Here is a 20,831-nt window from a genome sequence, read left to right as displayed (position 1 = left end):
AAGAAGAACAATTTGTTTCATTCATTACAACTGTGTTAGCAATACACACGAACAGTAATACACTGGAGAAGACCCTTCAGGGAGCAATGGAGCAAAATGTCCTACATGGATGTGTATTGCATGGATCTGCTGATGCAACAGAGCTGTTTCCTGAGCTACCATCTATAAGCCTCTGTAACAAGTTTCTTTGTTCTTCCTTCACTGAGCTTGTAATTGTTGTATTTCTTGACTGAAAATACTTTACACCTGAGTTTTTGTTTTCTAAAATCAGAAGGAAGAAATGGAGCATGAGAGCTAAAGGTAAATTAATAAAATTAAATCCCTTAGCACAGCCCAATGCATTCCCACTGTGAAGTTTAAGCTTTTGTACATTTGGTCATGTTTTTTAATTCCTGCATTAGCCAACTGGGATAACAGTATTTTAATGCCCTTGAAGTAAAAACATATTTTTACTCAAGATTTCTAATGCTGTCACATACCTCAAACATAAAGATACTTGGCTGATCCATTTTCCCTTCCTCCCCACCAAAGGCAGTTGCAGGGCTTTGTGCTCCATCTACTTCCAGCAGCTCTGTGTTACTCCTTTCCTGGCTCATCAACACCTGTGAACAGTGAGCTTCCTATTATCTGCAGCTTCAGACCAAGCTGTAATTCTACACTATTACAGTATTGTTTAAACAGGCAAACTACTAAATGGAAATATTCAATATTCAAAAAAAAAAAAAATTAGAAAAGGAGGCTAAAAATTCAGTGAAGTTTGCATATAATGAAAATATTTCAACAAGTGAAACATAACAATGCAATATTAAGTCTAATATTGGTGACATTTCACAGATCTTGTTAGAAACTAGGGAGCAGGCTTTATTTGAACTTTGTTGCCCTTATATTAGATTTCTTTTTTAGAATTAATTTATTTCCTTGTAGTCCTCATTATGTTTTTATTGCATTCATGGAATAGTGGAGCATTTCTCTAACTAATTTAACACCTGTAAATTCCCATGGTTGCTAATGAAAGACTGTGTAGACTACCAGATAAATTTCTAATTCATATTTCAAAGGTTGTGAGTTCAAATCCTATTAAGGTTGTACTTATTAATGTTTCTATTAACTCTTTTCCATCTCTGAAGCTATAGATTGAATTAATACTTCCAGTTTCTCTAAAGGAAGAGAACACATCTGCTCTAAAATGTCACACAAACTGGGGAAAAGGAAGGAGAAGGAAACAAACTTAGTAAAAGGACAGTTCAGATGTAATGTTGGCACTTTTCAATAGGATAATGCCATTCTTGCAATTATAGGCAAAACCAATTAACTACAGGTCATGAATCCCTCAAGTAGAAATAAATTCTGGTGTATATGAAACAGTGAAAATCCACAGTATTTCCATCTAGTGCAACTGCATGCTTGAAGTTCATGCTTCTATTTTTATCTACCTAACGCACTTTCCTTTACCACACTAATCATTTAACCTCCCACTGCCTCAGTTTACTCATCTGTAAAATGGATGCGATATTTATTGACCTCCTAGTTTAATAATCCTGAATCCTTTGCACCATCTATAGCTATTTCCATTAGAATTTTAAAGCTAATAAAGTAAATGCAACTCCAATGGGATTTTGTCAGATTTAATTCATTAGTTATAAGATTCTTAATGGAACAGCTATAGAAGTGCAAAGGATTAATTATAGCTAAAAAACAAGCACTTAGAAAATAATTTAGCTATATCAAAAAGGATGTATCTCTAGAAATAACCCTGCCCAATGAGACTGGGAGCCAAGCAACCTTTAATATTGCCCTTGACTGACATAATTTAAATGCAGAAGCATTCTGGAACAATGCTGTAATTTATGCAGATACAGTATCTACATCTGCTATCAGAAATAATTATGCAAAAGGTTTGAGGATTTTTTTAATATATTGTTTTGCATATTTGATAACATCTGAGAAGATATATTTTGCACAGGCATTAAAGAAAATAATTTGAGTGGTGTACAAATACACCATACTTGATTAGTAAGCAGCATACTATATTCCCTTCTCACTTCTTGAATAGTAATTAATTTTTTCAAAAACACTTATCAGAGTAACATTGTTTTTTCACCTGTATTTGTAAATTACAGGTATTCACCCTATTTTTACACTGACATCCAAGTGATAAGGCTAAAAAAGCAGGTTGTTTTTTCATTCATTTCTTTATTTGACTTTGCTTCTCAATCATTTCTTAATAAACATATAGTATATATTTCCAGTTAAGGTATATTAAAATTCTATTGGAAATCAAAAGAATCCATTTGGACAAACATATCTATATCTATAATTTATGTGGTTTCAAAAATGCCACAAAAAATCACAGCATTTTGGGGAAAAAAAATCTGAATCGTCACTTTAATCTATTTGAGAAAAGTAAACCTGTAAGTGTCAAAAACACCTTCATCTATCTGGTAATTTAAAATGCAGCTTGTTATCTCATTTGGCTTTTCCCTGAAATCAGTGTAAAACCGCTCAAACACATTAGGCTCTGGTTGAGAGACAAAAATACCTATTTTCCCACATACAGCACTATAGCACATAGTCACCAAAATCCCAAGGCGTGCAGTCTCTGTTGGAAAGGTTTGTGAGCAGTACAGTGTAACTGGCAGTACACATATGTCCTGATTCACAGAAGCCACTGTTCAAGGTCAGAAACTTTTTGACCAACTTCTTGCATTAATTTGAGCCCTGCTTTACACTGTGCCTCACCTTTGGGCCATATTTATACCTTTAGCCCAATGACAACTGCAGACTGTAGCTTTCAGTCTGCAGAATTTGCTTTCAAAAAGACTGACTGACAAGTTCCTCTTTGTTCATTTCCTGAAAAAAAAATAAATAAATAAATAAAAATCCCAGGGTCATGCTCTTCGTATTTTCAGACCTCTAAAAGCTCTAGAGACGTAAGGGAGACAGAACTGACTTCTTGCTGTTGATCACGAGCTCCATGGCAAGAAAAAGAAGATTGAGGCCTTGATGCAGACTGTCAGAATTTATACCGAGGGGGGCTGTCTTCAAAAGAAGGCTGTGGATAAATGAAAAGCTGGATACCAAGCTCTTCAGATGGAGCATGAGAATCAAGGTGCATGGGCTGAAGAGTCCCATCAATAGTAGTTCTGCAACAACAACCTGCCAAGAAAACTAGGGAGGCTCTGAAAAATGACTCAACAGGGAATGGGAGAAAGAGGATGTTTATCCATATGGTAACGACATTCACATGGCTCCTAGTAACACACAGTATGTAGCAATGCACTTGAGAGGAAATCATTTTAAAATATATTGTCTCCAAATTCTTGTGATTCATACTAGCTTATAAAGTCCTCAGGGCCAAATACCGCAGTCCCTCCTCAGTCCTTATTCAAGTAAAATCTGCTTGAAATCAATAGGAGTTTGCTTATATAAGAAAAAAGTGAACTGAGGATAAAATAGGGATATGATTCACAGTATGCATGGAAATTATTTTGGTTGTTCATACATTCAGACTATCTATCATAATAAAAAGATGCTGTCCCACTGATGACCTAGTTTTCAAAGTCTGTATACGTGTATTAATATAGTTGAACACAAAATTCAGCATGCATGCAAAACCAAACCATATCATCTAGCTCACAGTTTATACAGCAACATACCTGACTTTCCTGGCCAGTTCTGGTAAGCATTCAAAATGTAAGCCCCCTACAATGCATAAGCTTTCTTGTTCACACAATTATGTGCAAGCATTTTGAAAAGAAACTGTGTGATTAGGATGGGGGAATGTTCTACTTTTCTTATGGTGCCTCTGCATAAAAGTAACAGCCCTATCCATTTTTTTATTTTACCTCCTAATAACATATTCTGGGATTTATTTTGGAAGATTTGAGTGCTTCAGAATAATTCATCTCTCACAAAGAGACATTACCATGACAAATATTTAGCTATTATGCAGGTCATGTTTAATTCATTTTACTAAGTAAGAATGTTATTAGTACAGACGCTTATGAAAATAAGTAGGATTGTTTTATTATTTGTAAATAATTTGTACTGAATTTTCAAACAAACATGAAAAGGACAAAGACATTTCACAAAATAAATCCAACAAGTTATTATTCATACCCTTTTCTTACTTCTTTAAAAAAAAAAAAAGACAATGCAGCCTTTAGTTTTCTGCATTTAATCATCTTTTTGGAAAAGAATGAGACTATGGTCCCCTGGATTTCAGCCAGTTCTACAACCCTTCTGCCATTAAATGTTCCACTTCCTTAATTCACCTTAACTTACTTTTTTCACTTTTATCAGGTTCTTGCTTTAGAGTATGAAATACAAGTGATAGAATAAAGCCAAAAGTGCCTAAATTTTAGTAGTCTGTGTGCTACTGCTTTTCCCTTTGCAGTCATTGCCTTTTATTTTGTATTCTTTTTTTACTCCGCCCCTACATCATCATTTTCTGCACAGATACCACTGCAACCCCTCCCCACCCAACTATTTTCATGCTTTTAAGTCCCTTCTGCTCTGTTTCTCCTCCCTGCAGGTCATTTTTCCAAACTATTTCATGACAATTCAGGCTCTCCTCCCCTCTTTCTTCTACCATCTTGACTCTTTTCCTCTTTTTGTCTGTGATAGTCTTTACATCTCCAATACTCACGCATATTCAACACAGCACATTTAGGAGGTTCCTTTATTTTCCCCCTCCTTATCTGTCTTTCACAATATGTTTTTTCTCTCCTGTACCTTCATCCCTCCCTGCAACAGAATTTCTCTATGAAGTAATTTTTTCTCACCCTCTCTCTCCAAGATGTTTTCTGAAGACAAAGCAAGACTTCTTTTCAGCTTCTTTACTGACACATTAGTGTCTCTGTCTCACTGTGCCACAGAACAGCCTGTGTGTGCATAATGGGGTGTGTATTCTAGCAGATTGCAGGAATGGCGGGTGTTAAAATGCATGTATGTGTGTATGTGCATGCTTGTATGTGCGCATATAGATGCCAATTGCCAGCTACACTCCTAAGCTCTATGAATGATTGCGACATGCACTAGAACTATCTCATTATTAAATTCTATTTCCAAATCATACTTTAAAAATATTTTGCCTTAAGCAAATTAAAGCAGATACAGAATCTTAGAATAAAATAGGAAATGTCTCCACCTGATATCTTTGAATCTGTTAGAGTGTCTGAACCCGAACTAGAACACGAGGACAGCACAAGTGACAGGATGATTACATTTTTAAATGGAAAAAAAAAAAAAAAAAATCAAAACTGCTGAGTTTCAGGATCTGCTGGACTGCAAAAGTTAAAGAAGTAGCTGTCTATCAACATGTGGCAGCTATGAACAGAAGGGACAGGAATCCATGGGGAATGATGCAGACCAGGTAAGGACGGAGGAGAAGCGAACAAGAAAATTCAGCTGAGGCAAGGACAAGCACACAAATGTTGAATTCTTCTCCTGAACCTAAGTTCAGGAACCTGTAACCTGTGGAACCCCCATGGGTCTGATAATGGTATGTGTTCTCTTCAGATGAATGAAATATATTTTAAATATTTAACTCTTTCCTAGTATGAGAAACTGAGAAATAATCATGCACATACAACTTAATTTGACAGTTTCTAGTGCACACCCACGAAAAAAATTGTTCCATTAAGTAAACTGTAATGAGACAGTAATCTGTCATGTCATTTTCTAGATTCCTGAAGTTCATACATAAATTTCAAACAACATTCATACCATCTCATTTTTACAAATGGAATATAAACTCTGATACATGTGATATTTCTGATATATCTGTTTTACAGAAGGCTACATTTTCATGTAATTTCTTTGCAGTGAAGCATCATGACTAAGGAGACTATACCTGCTGCTAACCTCTCACCTCCATATATTGCTGTTGCCTCTTTGTTCTTCATTTACACTTGCTATTTTTCAGTACAGATTGATAACTCAGAAGTGATGCTAATCTTCACATATCAAGTCAACTGTTTTTTATCCGAGTTACTAATAAGCAGTTACTTGAAGCAGAACCTGGATACTTCTCTGCAAGAGGCTGCATTTCCTGCCTCTGCATAACCTATTCATTAAGAAGTATGAGCATACAGAAAACTTTTTGTTTTCAAATGTAATACGAATTATATTGGGCCAGTACATCAAATATTAGCCCAATAATAGCTAACTTTAATACGTTGACCACCAGCCAAAACCAGTGCTGAATTCTCATCTCTTTGTTCCCCAAGAGCTTGGTAAAGTGAGTTCACTTCTGTGTACTTTGATTTGAAAAGCGGTAAAATATGCACTTTTTGAGCACTTTGAGATTTAGAGGTCAAAGATCTATATTAGGCAGATGGATTAAGAAAGTAATTTTTTGAAAGCTTTATTGTTAAGATACTCTCTATCAAACTGATTATAATCTGTATCTATAATGCACCCAAATTTCAGGAAAATTCATTTAATTTCTCATGTGCCTCATTTAGAATCACAGGGCCCTTTTCCTTGTTTTCTGTTTCCATCTCTCCTCTCTTTCATAGAACAAAAAGAAGCAGTGACACTCACTGCAGACACTCTTCAAGAAGTGGAAGCATAATAACCAGAATTAAATATACACACAGAAAATTGGTAAGAATAATGCCAGAGACAGGAATAATTTCACAAATCATCTCACATTCACCAACTTATCAATTCTACACACTGGAAGTTCAAGTTAGGCCTTCTATATCGAAATAACAGGTCTTTTTTTCAAAAAGAAAAAAACATACATATAAAGGTAAATGCAAACCTCTCTTTCACAAGATCTACACTTCTATAATATTGATAGTGTTTGGTAGTTCTTTTTTTTTTCATAACTGCATCTATGTACTGACTATGTTCAATTTAGTTTTCTGTCACCCTACCTCAGTTCCACAGACATATAATCATTATTACATTTTCAACAATACCTAATTTACTCTTAAAATATACCAATCTCTGTCCACCTCTAGATAGAAAATATTTTTGTTTCTTATCCACCATTGTTTCAATAATGAAATATCTCCAGAATTATTGTCAAATGTGTTTTTTTTTTTTTGAAATGACATCATTACACAGTGCCCCATGACAACCAGATATGAGGAAAGAATAACTTTGCAGAAGTCACATTTCTCAATCAACTTGAGCTTACAATTTTAATAGTACCATCAGTCAGATGGACACCGAAGTGATTGTGTATTTCAAAAGGTTCGAGAATACTGTCAGCTAGGAGTTATTCATCACATCCATACAGGAAAAAATGCAGAAATATAAATTATCCTTCTGTTTTCTGTAATGTAGTTATACACTGACTCCATTGAGTACTGTATAATGAAGAGGCTTCTGATGAACAGAATGTTAGCATGCTCAATACGTGGAAAATTGAGCAGAATTGCATATCTTTGTCATTTTCAGCAGTAAGACAACACCTAACTTTTTACCTGCCAGTTTTGGCAATTTTGTCAGAACTGAACAGCAGTTCAGGCCACTCTAATGTGCTTCCTTGTTTCTTCAAGCAATGTGTCATGGTTCAAGCAGATGTAGAGGATGAGCAAAGTGCAGAGAAAGCATGCAGCAGTAAGTAGGATCATTCAGTAGTGTCACCACCACAACCACTAGAAGTTATGGTGGCTCAAGTCCAACCAGTTGGTTCAAGAAGGAAACGTCACATCCACTACTCCCACATACTGGCTAGAATGAATCTTGTCATTTTGATATATTCATCCACTGTGTACATTTTGTAAGTTACTGCTACCAAGATATGAGTGGTTAGAAATGCTCTGTGAAATACGAGATTTAATATATATGGTGATTAGTGACTAGATCAAGATGACTGATGTTATTACTTTGATGAAGGTTTTGGTCCTTTCCAGAAGCTTCTCTTGCATACTCCCTGCCTTTAAAAGGGATTGCTGGCCTATGCACTATAAACAGCAGGCAGAAAGTGTCAGTAATCCAAAACCTGCATTACATGAACAAATTCCTAAATCATTCCTACTCGCCCAGGACTTCGCTCGTGCTACACTACTCCATGACAAAGGTCTCTAGGAAAACCAGTGTCTCTCCTCTTTCCACGCAGCATGTTTAGACTACACAGAACAAATTGCCAGGACTATTTACTGTAACATGCAATCATTTCACAATGAGAAAAGTATTACAGAAACAGTTTCTGGAGACCATGAATGAAACTGGTAAAGGAGAAAGAGCTTTGCCTGTAAAATGATACAAACTGTGAAGATCTCTTGTGACATCTCTGTTTTGTTCATCAGAGGTGTGATAGCTAAATGGTGTATATTCCTTTCTTTCATACTTAGAATCAGTAATTAAAAAGAAGAACAAAAAGCAAAAGTAATTTTACTGTTCAAACAAAAAAAAAAAAAGATTTATTTTCCCTTGGAATCCATGACTAGATTTTCTGCAGGAAATAAATATACAGGGTGTCTAATGTATTTCTCTGCAGTTGCCTGCAGAAAACTACATGTTGACTTTTTTTCTTAATAGAAGCTAGGGAAGATTTTTTCCTTCATCTTGTGCTTGTCTAACTTATTGCCATTAAGGTTGCAGATAATAAGTCTTCCATCTTCTTTAATGATAGGAATGAAATAAACTCTTCCCACTTCAGCACTGCTTTGAAAGCCTCCCTTCTGACGTGTCATCAAGGCAGTCCTGAACAGGCTTTAAAATGAGAGGGTTAAATGAACTGCAATTGTGCTTCCTCCTCCCACCTGTTGAATTCCATGACCTAGAAGTGAAAAAGTCAACTGCATCAATACCTGCCAGGTCAAACTGTTCCACATGATTATTGCAACTATATTTAGGATGCAATAGTGTGACACAGAATGACAGAAAATAATACTGAGACAATAGCAATACTAAGTGAAACTCAATAGAAAAAAAAAAGGCACATAACAGAGGGGCGAACTGGCTGCCAGCTGGACAGCCAGAACTCCCTTTCTCAATACAGTCCACTGTAACTGACACACAGCAGTTATAGTTCTGACCCGGTAGTGTTTCATTTTATTGGAATATTGCTGTTCTTAAATTAAGCCAGAAGGACCCCAGATCTATAATTTCTCTCCCACTCAAAAGCATTCTGCTGTTTTGGAAAACTGCCCCATCTCCAAGGAATATTATAAGAAATCCCGTCCCATTAATACTTTTCCTTAGGAGTTAATTTCATCTCTATATAAGTCTATAAAAGGGTTCTTACATGGAGGTCAATAGAGTTGAACTAAAGCTGTGCAAAATGTTCAAAGAGCCACATGAAACTATATAAAACTCACCAGGTCTAAGGTGTGCACTAATAATTTGAACCAGCAGGGCTTTGCTCTAAATTTTATTGAGCCAGAGTACCTTTCATTAAAATCAGAAAAGTAATTTTTAGCACTATCTGGAACTGTACACATTTCTAGAGGCTAATTATTTCACTTTTCTTCCCCCCTCTCCCCTCTCCAGGCTGAATGCTGTGGCTGTTGCAGAGTCACTGGTATAAGTTTCATGGTAGACTTCTGGAAGCCTAATTGGCGCAGTGTGACCAGCATGACACCGGCTGCAGCTAAGCAGAGAGGCTCTCTATATCTGCCTTACATAATTCCCATTTCTAAAAGTAAAAATTCAAAAAGAAACTCTTTTAAACACTAACACATTGTGTTCCTGTCTCCTGCTGTGGCTGACCCAAAGAGAACAGCCAGCTGTTAGTGCTCCCAGCGAGCAGATCAGTCCTTCGGCTCAGCAGCAGAGGTCTGTGCTTTGGGGTGACGGGTCTCAGCCTCAGTCTGCTTGACAAAGCAATTATGTTGTTAGAAATCCCTACTAGTTTCCACACAAAGTTTCACTACCTATTTGTGTAACCACAGATAAGGAAGTGAATTGGTGTTAACTCTTTAACAGGCTCTTCAAAAAACCCTAGAATAGTCATTCAAATTCAAAATGTAAAGTATTGCCCAGATGGTATGTCAGCACACCTTCCCACTGCTTCATTCGGGATCCAAGCCTACAGCAAATACAATGGCAGAGAGCTAAGAAATGCTCGTTGCCTCAGTGACTCTTTTGTTAGTAACTCTACCTGAACAAGTATAACATTCACACTTCACTCTCATGATTACACATGCAGCAGAAGTGATTTAACAGCCAAAAAATGTTTACAAATATGCATGAGTCCCAGATTCACTCATACAGCTTAAAAAAAATAAATAACTGGTACACTATTTATCGAGGGAAGAGGAGCTTCATGAAACTTCAGATTAGGTAAATCTGGTTTCCATTGCACCTGCATGAATAAGTGTATAAAACAACAGGAGCAGCAAAAGCAACTCCTTATATACAAATAAGTAAATAAATAAAAATAAAAATAGCTTTCTCAGGAAGGGAAGACTTTTCACACAAACACTAGCCAGAGAAGGTGTAGAAGTCAGTGGGTGAGCTGGATACATCATTTTCATCACTATAATTTTTATTTAAGTAGTTTTAACTCAAATTGCAAGAGACCTACTCAATTTAAATATAAGTTGAACTAAAAGTGTTGATAATAATTGAGCCTTTTAGACAAAATAGGATCAAGGAGATGAAAATGCTAGTATTGATTTTAGTGATTACAAAATAAGATATTGTTGAATTTGATGAGGGCAATCAGAGCAAAAAGATGTAAGACATGAAAAAATTAAGAGATGAAAATTTAATAAGAACTAGATGACCTTAAGAACTCAAGTAGCAAGAAAGAGATGAAACTGGATAATAAGCTGTTATGAAGCTAAAAGATTAAAAAATAATAATTAAGAATGACCATAACCAACATATGACCCATGGTAAAGTTAAGCAAAAATACTGTGCTGCAAAACTGAGTCATGTACTTCCACTATTCATGCATCAGAGTAAGGCTTGTTTCAAAAAAAAAAAAAAAAAGGCAAAATGCAAATAATTACTTTCTTTGACTATAGCTTAGCAATACATATATAGCATTCTGTTTTGCTCCTGAATATTTGGAAGTATTTGACATCAAAATTTATTTTTTGTACTTTTAAGGTAGAACATTCAGCACCATTTTAAAAGCATAAAACCATACTAGTGAATAGTTTGTGATCAAAAAAAACACTGTACTGTGAAATCCACTTTGTGAAAATGACTCTACCAACAAGGAATATATAATTATGGGGAGAAATTCAATTCCCACTTTTGTTAGCATTTGTAGACTACATTTTCCCCACAGGTATCAGAAACACTGATCTTTATTTTTGGTCATTGTCAAGGTCCTTCTTTTTTTTTTTTTTAATCCAAATGAAGTCTTCCTATAACCTGAGCTTATGGTCTTCTGAACCTGCGTATTTTCTTCCTCTGCATACCCTACACCCTCCTGAGACATCATAAAAATTACCATTGAGAGCTGGGCACAAGCAGCATATGCGCTAATCATTGTGTTTTCCTTTCCCTTCACCATTCCAGAAGCAGATTTTGTCTGTAAACCACAGAAAACCAGACTCCACTATGTCTTCTTTCCTTCCATCCACATTTTCATTTCAAGCCTCAGCTCACAGAAACATTTTACAAAAAAACTTCAACTTTTCCCTGTGTGTTTTTTTCCAGTTGATTGCTACTCCTTGGCACCAATTATAAGTAACTGCTTCACAGCTGAACCAAAGCAGCACAGTCAGCAAAATCACAGCCTCTCCATCCTCAAGCAATCAGAGAGACTCAACGCGAGGAGCAAAGGTGAGGCAGATACTAGCCTAATAGGCCAACAAGGAATATGCCTGTAGTTTTTCCAGGCCCAGGCAGCTTGGTTTGTCAGAATGTAAATTTCTGGTAAACAGCTTCAGTACCAGTCTGATAAAGAACTACAGACACTGTAGACAATACAAAACCACTGGGACAAGGGGACTGCAGTTCCTGCCATACTAGAGCCAGTGTCAAAAATACAAGTATCTAATGAACTTGCTGCCTAGCTGTAGTGAGGCTCCTGTGGTCACTGGTCAATAGTGACTGAGATAACAGAAAGCAAAGACCATTCTCAGCACATATGCTTAATGACATGAGACGTCAAACAGTTCTCTGTACAAGCAACCCTGTGGGAATTTGCACACTGCCTCAATATCATGTTTCGCACCTTGATTCCTGACTGTGGTCCTTGATCCCGCTTCATACCTGCTCAGCCCTCATTCCTCTTGCATTTTCTTACTCCTGACCTTTGCTGTCTCTGCATTACAGCTTGCTTGACCAGCTCCAGCACCACCTGCTAACTTTTGCCTCACTGCTTGTTGCCTTGGCAGCCTCTCTCTAACCTAAGTGATTCCCTCAACGAGTTGATTTTTTATTTATTTTTTTAATTATTATTATTACCATGGGTTCTTCGTTATGAACACAGCATTGATTTGTTACTGTGTCATCTACCTGGCCTACCCCACAAGCATGATCATCCTATCCAGGCAGGATTCAGTTCCTCAGGCCAGAATTCCTTTGCATTCCATGGGAAGGCAACACTAGAGCAGAGAGGTTCTCTTCACATCTCTCCTGCTTACAAGCTTTGAGCATCAGCACAAAAGACAGCTATATTAGGCTTGATTCAATCTCCTGTATTGTGCTTGCTCCTGCACGGTCAGGTTTCACTAATAAGTACCACAGAAGGAGAAAAAAGAAACGTGATAAAGACAGATACACATGACACAGAAAGCGGCTCAGATCACTTTCATACCACACTGTGCTAACTGTTGGCAAGTGCTACGGCTTTAGCAGAAAATTTGGATATTGTTAGGTAACATCTTGCACGGATCACTACAGAAGTACCTCTTCTTACCATTATGTAATCTCTCTGACCAATCTAACAATCATGTCAGTGTATGCCAAAGTGGATTGCATTAATCTATTCCTTAGTATTCATAATGAAGCGCAATACAGTCTCTCTTAAAAGAGTGAGAAATAACAAACACACACACAAACTTCTAACACAAGCATGATAGCTGTCTAGGGCAGCAGGTTAGTGTGGGCACAAAGTCACAACCTCAAGGAGAAACCCTCTCCTGCTGCCACATCAGCCCAGGCCTCCAAGCCAGCTCCATGACAGCAGCAGGGCATGGGCTTGTCAGCAATGGGTTACGCCACTCTGAGGAAAGGAGAGCTATCAGTTAGCACCCCTCAGCCATCAGCCCTCGTGCTGTCCCACGGAGCTGCCAGGCTAAGGAGGAGAAGGAACTGACAGAACAGGGTAAGAAGATGACGGCCACATGTGGCGTGAATACACACTGCTAGGGAAGGGAGCTGACTCTGCAGAGAGGATACAATATATCTACAACATCAGAAAGCTTTGAAACCATCCATGAAAAAAATGATAGTAAGGCAGAGAAAGTATTTTACAAACAAGAACGTGATCTGGGAAATCAATTCACTGTCAGCCAACTCAGACTACAGTACCATCAGCTGGATGATTTGCCTGTCCTTGAGTGACCAAGGATTGCAAGATCCTCTCCAACATCATGGTCAGGCTGCTCTACAATCCCTCACCACTATTAATAACTATTACTTTGTTGGTGTATATTCAAGTCAGAAGTCCAATAGTTGGTGCAAACCTTTATCTCATACACTTTCTGCTTAATATGTTGACCTTGCTGACCTTCCTTGTTCCCTCTGCTAAATACAGGAATAGCTGCAAACTGCTACAAACTCACCATAGAATCTCCAAAAAGAAAATCCTTACCTGTTTCCCTGTTTCACGCTCTGGCAGACACGAATACCACTGACACTACTCCCCCAGTTTACATGTACGTAATTTTCTTACAATCCACACCCAAAGTTAAGAGGGAAATTTATAAAAAACTATCAAAGTCTTAAGTCCATTGACAAGCCCCTTGAACAGCAGCTGTGGGATAATAATCCAGAAAGCCTGATGCAAACATGTCTGTGTTCATCCTCTAACAGAAGGGAAAAGTTGGGCTAAAGCACTTGCCCTGTGTCATGCAGGAAATCATAGTAAAGACCGACGGTACTCTGGAAACAACACTTTCTTGAGGGTATAGTCATTTGTAAAGGGTACTCCTGTAGCCTCTCTAAATTACCTGTATTAAACTGCTTTCAATCTTTCTTATACTACAGTTCACCATAAGAATTGCATTTAGAGTTATTTTTAATATTCGTATGATCTGACAATGAAAATTCCCATTAATGTAGAAATCATAAGCAGTAATCAAAGTGATTCTCTCTTTCAGGCGTCCCTCATTTCTCACAAACATGCAAAACTACAAAACAACCAAACTAACAAACAGTATTTCATCACTTTTCTTTCACTTTCAATAATTCATGGGTCTAATATTTACTCTATTACCTGTGCAGCATAAATATTAATGACATGCCACTGTAAACTTTAGAGTACTTTCTGGCTAAATCAACAACCAGAAACTTTTGCCCTTGGCCTAAAGAGAAAAGTCTGTCATTGTGATTAATGACAAAAATGACAAAATCTTGTAACTAAAATTAAGAAACATATTATTCTACACAAATATTTCACCAGTCTTTAAATGCATATCACAAAGGTTTGAAATATGTTTTTAAAGAATATGTCACAAAGCAAACCATGAAATTATTGTATTGCATGGAAGTATTTGCAATCTTTTACTGCATTACAATGTCCTGAAAGATCTATGCCTTCCATTTCACATGTTTAACATTATGATGCAATAGTAAAAATGAAGGTTAATCCCCATCTTCCCTGATTAATTAATTTCACCTGAGTTTTAAAGGAAAGAGAATTTAAATAATATTTATGATGGAAGAATGGAAGGCATTGGGTCTCCAAACTATCCACCTATAACAAATAAATTAAATGGGACTTTTTCCTCCGGTTTACCTGAAGTAAAAACAGTACTCATCTATGATTTCATTGAGTTAATCTACTCAGAATCTAGAAACTTCCGATGGCACAATTCTGCTAACACACATTTTAAAGGTTCCTGCATTTCCCTAATGTTACTATTAATAATGATTTATCCTTTCTTTAACGCACAAAACTCTAGTCAGTGCAGTTCAACAACTTGATGAATCAAGTTTAGCATTTGCACAGTGCTGACAGAAAAACAGTTGATGAAAGTAGAAATCTGCAACTCTGTCATTCTTTAGAGTCATAAGCATCTGGTGAGAGATTGTCATCTTACAGAGTCAAAGAAAATTTGGACTCCTGGACTCTGAACTAACACTTATTCTAGTTAATAGAGTTTTTACCCCGACTTTCTCAATTTACTAAAGGAGCAAAAAGGGCAGTTATCTTTTTTTTTTTTTTTTTCCTGTGAAGCTGTAAATCTTTAAATGGTTTTCTGACATTTTGACAATTATTGGCAGTCTTCTATTAACTGGGGGCTGCCTCGGATGGGCAGAACACTTATCAGCTATCTCTCTCACTACCATCAGGAAGAACTCAAAAACCAAGTCAGATATTTAGTAGCAGATGAGTGAAACGTAGCATTTTTGCAACCTTAGGCAGTCTTTGTTCTCAATTCTGTTCAGCTCTTCTCTCCTAAGTTTGGCTTACTGATCAAAGTCCAAAACGTGAGGGCTAAAATATGCCTAGTTTAGCATGCAAATACAAAGATCAAAAGCATCCCTCCTTTATATGAACACACACAGACCATCCTGGTCAACAACCCCATACATCCCACTCTGGTTTATGCCAGAAGGAATATGAGATCTAAAGCAGACTCAGAGGACAGGAGAGAGAAAAAATTAGTGGCCTGTCATTTCCACCTATTCCAGCAATTAGCCACAAGCTGTAGCATGAGCAATACTTTTTATACCATGAAATTTCAAAGTATCAGAGTTACACAGTGCTGAAAGAACTATAAACAGGGTTTCCAGATTTATGGCTTCCAGGAAGAAAAGCAAAAAGCTTAACACTTCCTTTTTTGTTTTACGTAATGTCTCATGGAAATATCATCCATCAGCAATTGCACCATAGAGTGTTTGTTTTACTATTATAGTTTTCACAATGTGTCCACACAGTTTTTAGAGTCCTTGGCCTTTAAAGGCCTAGAAAAGAGAAAGTAGTTTTGGGTGGATATAAAAATGAATATTTATAAAAAAGAAAACTACTTTCCCTGCTTGAAGAAGGAGAAAAAATCTTGTTAAATCTGCCAAAAGCCTTTGGATTTGAAAAATGATGACTCCAGGAGCACTGTCATACACATAATACTAAACAGCATATCAGACGCTCCTTGTGAATACAGTAAAAATAGAAGAGTTCTGCAAATCAGGACAGGAAGGCTTTGTGTGCCTACCCAAGAGCCAGTACTGCTCCTCCATAATTACCTGCAAAGGTCCTTTCTATAAGTCCAGTGCCATTTCCCACTCTGTGGGTTTACCACCAGGTAGCAGACCTTCCAAAGCTGACAGAAGATAGTCTCTCTCTCTGCTGTGCAGAGATGACCCACCCCTCAGTAACTTCGAAAGGACCCTTGCTCAGATAAAAAACCAGCATGTTGTACAGGTACTCACTTGGAGAGTGTCAGAACAGGGGCTTCCCAAAAAGTTTTCGAGGGATCACTCTTGAATGGCAGGAAGGAGGGCTCTGTACCTGATGCAACAAAAAGAAGCAAGACTGTGGTAACAGCAGTACATCTCTTCCTCAAGGAGTAGTGCTGAGTGCTAAACAATCACACCACCAAAAAAAATAAAAAAACTCTGAAGGAATAACCATAAACCCCGACCTACATTCCTCACATCTAGAAATACTCACCTGTGATACCAGCAGAAAAGCAGAAAGCTCACAGCAACCTCTTTGCTGTTAGTACTACATTAGACTGTTAATTACTAAGGCTGTTAATTACTAAGTTCATACAAGTAAAGCTTTCAGAGATTTCTCTGATACTGGTATCACACCAGCAGTACTAGCACTACTGGTAGTACTTCACACCAGCTTTTACTTCACATTGTCCAAGTCTCACATCAGATGAGCAATTAAGGAAGCTAACAAGTGTCGGGTTTTTTGTTTGTTTTACTTTGTTCTTTATGTAAATACTACTCCAGGTGTAGAACAGTTCCCATAGACTGCTCAAGCACATAGTGACAGGTGTAGCTGGATCCACCAGTCATGCAGAGAAAGACTGCACTGGGCACTAACAGGGGGCTTGAGTAGAGAGAAAGAGATAACCAGTGTCCTCCTCTAATGTCACTGAGTACACATATTTAAAATGTAGCATTTCAGACTCTGCCACAAGGAGCTACTCTATCATGAGGACAAGACTTCTCTCCTTGCTTTCCTGTATTTTCATAAATCTTTCTTATGAATGGTCCCCTCTGGTTCAGGAAACCATCTGTAGTTCTCCCTTAATATGTCCGTCAGAGTCCGTACAGTCTTGTCTTAAAGATCAGTGATAGCTTTTCTAATAATGTCAGTTCATCTCTGATCCTTTTTTCCACAAGGACTTCCTTTTTTTCTTTCTGTAAACCTTACCTTTCTATTGCCAGCGTGACGGCTTCTCCTCTCTTTAACAAAGATGTTGCCATGGAACGACTGGGAAAAAAAAAGAAAAAAAAAGAGCAAGATGTACAGTAATCAACCACAGAGGAATTAAGTGATGGTTAGGTGTTTGGTTCCCCTCCCTGCCCCTCCACCCTGACCAGTGAAATGGAGGGAGTAAAACACTCCTCCAGTTTACCTTGTGTAATGAAACCTTTTCTGAGGTTCTGAGTCAGTCAATACCTTTAAAGAACCATACATGAAATAATTTCAATAGAAAAGCTGGAGACAGTGTTTCCTTAATCTTGTCATAAAGTAGCAAGAACTGTTCAATATCTTATATGAAAGAACCTGAAAATAAGAGAGCCTTAGCCCAGCGTACCATTCAGTGAATTCCTGAATGGGTAAATAAAAGGATCAGATCATTAGGGGAGGAAGGTGGACAGTTCCTATTGATCCTCTCCCAAGGTCACTTAATTATTTATAATTTCCTTGATTACAAGCAAGAGGGGTCAAATCACTTTTGTAACACATAAGCGTTTTGTGTCATTTTTCAGCTGGTGAGTTAAAGGATTATTGCTTTTTCCCCTCTAACTCCAAATGGGCTACTGTTGTTAATGTCTGTTAAGTTAACAGAGTATGCAATATTAAGGAATATAAGATATTTATAACGAGTTATAACAGAGCTATGACCCAAACAAATCAGATATAAAATTTTAATGAATTGGTCCCTGAGTCTATTAATTTAGTTATAGGGTACAAAACTAGCAAATACATTTTCTCTCTTTGAGACGCTAAAATCGGTGAATAACATTAGCCAGGGTCAAATGTGTTGTACATGACTAAAAGAAAAAAGAAAAATGAAAAAAAAAAATGAAAAAAAGGTCTTTTATTTTCTAAGAAAAATATAGATCTCCTGGAAAAAGCCTAAGAAAATTAATAGGAATTTAAAAACACATTCTACAGTCTATAATGTAAATTCAAATCTATTTTCCGTAGTATTGTTAAACTGCTGATAGAATTCAGTACCAAGCATGGCATTTTTTTCCAATGAATAGATGAATCAATCAATGAAGGGTTTTTCGTTTGTTCATTTGGTTGGAGTTGGTTTGCTAACATAACGTAACCTGGAACATGTAATAGTTGCACACAAATTCAATACTCTCTAATGAACATCATTCCAACTATGTGACTACGTCTTTAATGCAGATTTGTTTTGCTCCTTCCTCTCCCTCTCCTTCACTTTTACACTCAAATTTCTCATTGCATCTTTACTTGACTCAATTACCCTCCAGGATAATCTATCCATACTTTTCTATATACCCACTTAATTAATAGCACTGTCATTACATTACCACTGTCAGAAATGTTACATTGGAAAATATTAGAGGTTATTTAATTACACTGTGTTAACCACATTCATTCCCATCAAAATTATATTCCTGCATGCCCCCATTCTTACAGAAATAAACATAGGAGATTTAATTCTCTCTTTTCCCTGGCTCTTGATTACTAACACCGGTGCTGTATAATTGAAATTACACCTCCTTGAACCAAACTAATCCTGATCTCTCCCAGAAACACCAGCTCAGCTACAGTAAGCGGTGTCACCACCTCGTGTTATGTGGAGGTCTGAGTGACTCATCTTCACCAAAGCAGCTCCTCGGGCAGCAGTGACCTTGAGAACTGCTGTAGATGGCTGCCAGAGGACAACGTGTCTGGCGTCCACTGCTAAGACCTCCTGCCAGCTCTACCCCAGCAGAAGTTTACACAAATAGCATTGTGCCTGAGTCTGCTTTGCCATTATTTTAAGAAAGCCTGGGCTTTGTACAGGCAACTGGCAGTGTCCCATCCATGCCAATGTGGCTTTGTCTGTTCTTTGGGATATTCTAGAAATACTCTGGATTATACATTATACCCTAACATATTTGTTGTCCTTTGTGATTCTTGGCAGCCTCCAGGATTATTTTTTTAGTGTTTCAATTGCCCTATAAACTATTAAAAGCTCCCATAAACACAAATATTAATGTACTAATAATGCATGCTCTTATACGCTGTGGAATGACTTACTTTTACTACAGTTCTGCTTTGTATATGGTACTATAAAAACAGCATCTTGGCATTTTATATTCATGTTATCTCAATTACTTTAATAACATTAATTAAGTTTTAAGTTTACAAGTTAAATGTTGTTTACTTTTCTGCCTGCCAACATGCAAGTACAGTTTCAAATCTGAGAGTCAAGCTAGGTCATCTCTTACTTCAGTCAGCAGAAGTTGAATTTGTAAGTTAACTCCTTATTTAGTGTTATCTATGAAAATTCCCAGAGCGCTTCCTGGTTGGGGCACACCATGCTCAAGATTCTCCTGTTCGGAAAAAAACTAGAGAAGTAGGAGAAAATTCCTAGCAGCTACTTTCTTATTTGGTAAGAAAGGTATTAAACAGATACCACGCTTCATGAGATTTAACCCTCAGAAGCCTTGATTTGTGACTGCCTTCTATGAAATGACTGCTCACTGGGATCTCTGTGCTCTATTCCCCATTACTGTTTGAATACTTTCCCCATGCACTAAGAAGTGCATGAAGAATCCATCCCCAACAGAATGAAATCGATTGAAATTTCTCCGAAAAAGTGTTTTGAAACAATCTCTTACTGTCATACAACATGGAGAATCTTATTCACCAGGAAAAAAAATAGTCCTCTATTCTCATTTATAATGACATTTCTGAAAATGTTGATGTCATAATATTTGGAAAATATGAGTGAAAGGCGGAAATCCAGAAGAACTGAGAATCAAACTTGTCTGGATTTACTGCCTCTAACCCACACCTTGGTGGAAGTTTAATTCAGGATGCCAGGATCCACCATCTATGAAGACATGTAAAGGGAGGACCAGCACCTAACCAAAGTGGAAGGGCTCTGGTTGAAATTTTAACATCTACATGACAAATAAGGCTCTTTTGCAGAAACTTACAACAGCTGCAGCAAAATGGAAGCACAACACGTGTCTATGATAACATGTTTCTGTGAGAACATCACCTGGTGCTCAGTGTAGTCACCCCCTTTCCATGGCTGACATGGCCAGAGTTAGAGCACTGCACTTGCTGTAGTTGGTTCCACTCAAAGAGCAAACAGGCAGTTAGAAGTCACTGCTGAAAGGCTTGCAGTGAATGAGGCAAACATTCCTCATGACAAAGCTAAAGCATTTCAACTCACATTATTGTTAAATTAATAACGTTCCACATCCTATGCTATGTGGAAGGAATATTAAAGCATCTTCTCATTCAATTTCTCACTAACAAGTACCTTGGACACTGTCTATATCTCAAACTATTTACTGAAAATGCAAATATTTATTTATTGTCTGATTACTCGGCTTACATTCTTCACCATTCTGAAGCA

At 37.2% G+C, this 20,831-nt stretch overlaps 1 long non-coding RNA gene across 4 annotated transcripts in view; it reads right to left on the bottom strand.

Moving 5' to 3' along the window:
- The window catches only part of LOC310903335, a 581,276-nt gene that overhangs the window by 520,879 nt on the left and 39,566 nt on the right, over window positions 1-20,831 (bottom strand). For 2 of the 4 annotated variants that reach the window (XR_014587463.1, XR_014587464.1), the window contains exons 2-3: window positions 17,423-17,482; window positions 16,465-16,543 (exon numbers count right to left, since the gene is read on the bottom strand). This is a non-coding gene — a long non-coding RNA (uncharacterized lncRNA). Of the gene's footprint in view, window positions 1-479; window positions 603-2,881; window positions 8,741-16,464; window positions 16,544-17,422; window positions 17,483-20,831 lie in introns of those variants that run through there. The other 2 variants (XR_014587462.1, XR_014587465.1) reach the window with 2 other exon arrangements.

Source organism: Anser anser (genome assembly GCF_964211835.1).
Source record: "Anser anser genome assembly, chromosome: 8".
NCBI classification, from domain to species: domain Eukaryota; kingdom Metazoa; phylum Chordata; class Aves; order Anseriformes; family Anatidae; genus Anser; species Anser anser.
This window is presented reverse-complemented; position numbering and strand designations above follow the sequence as displayed.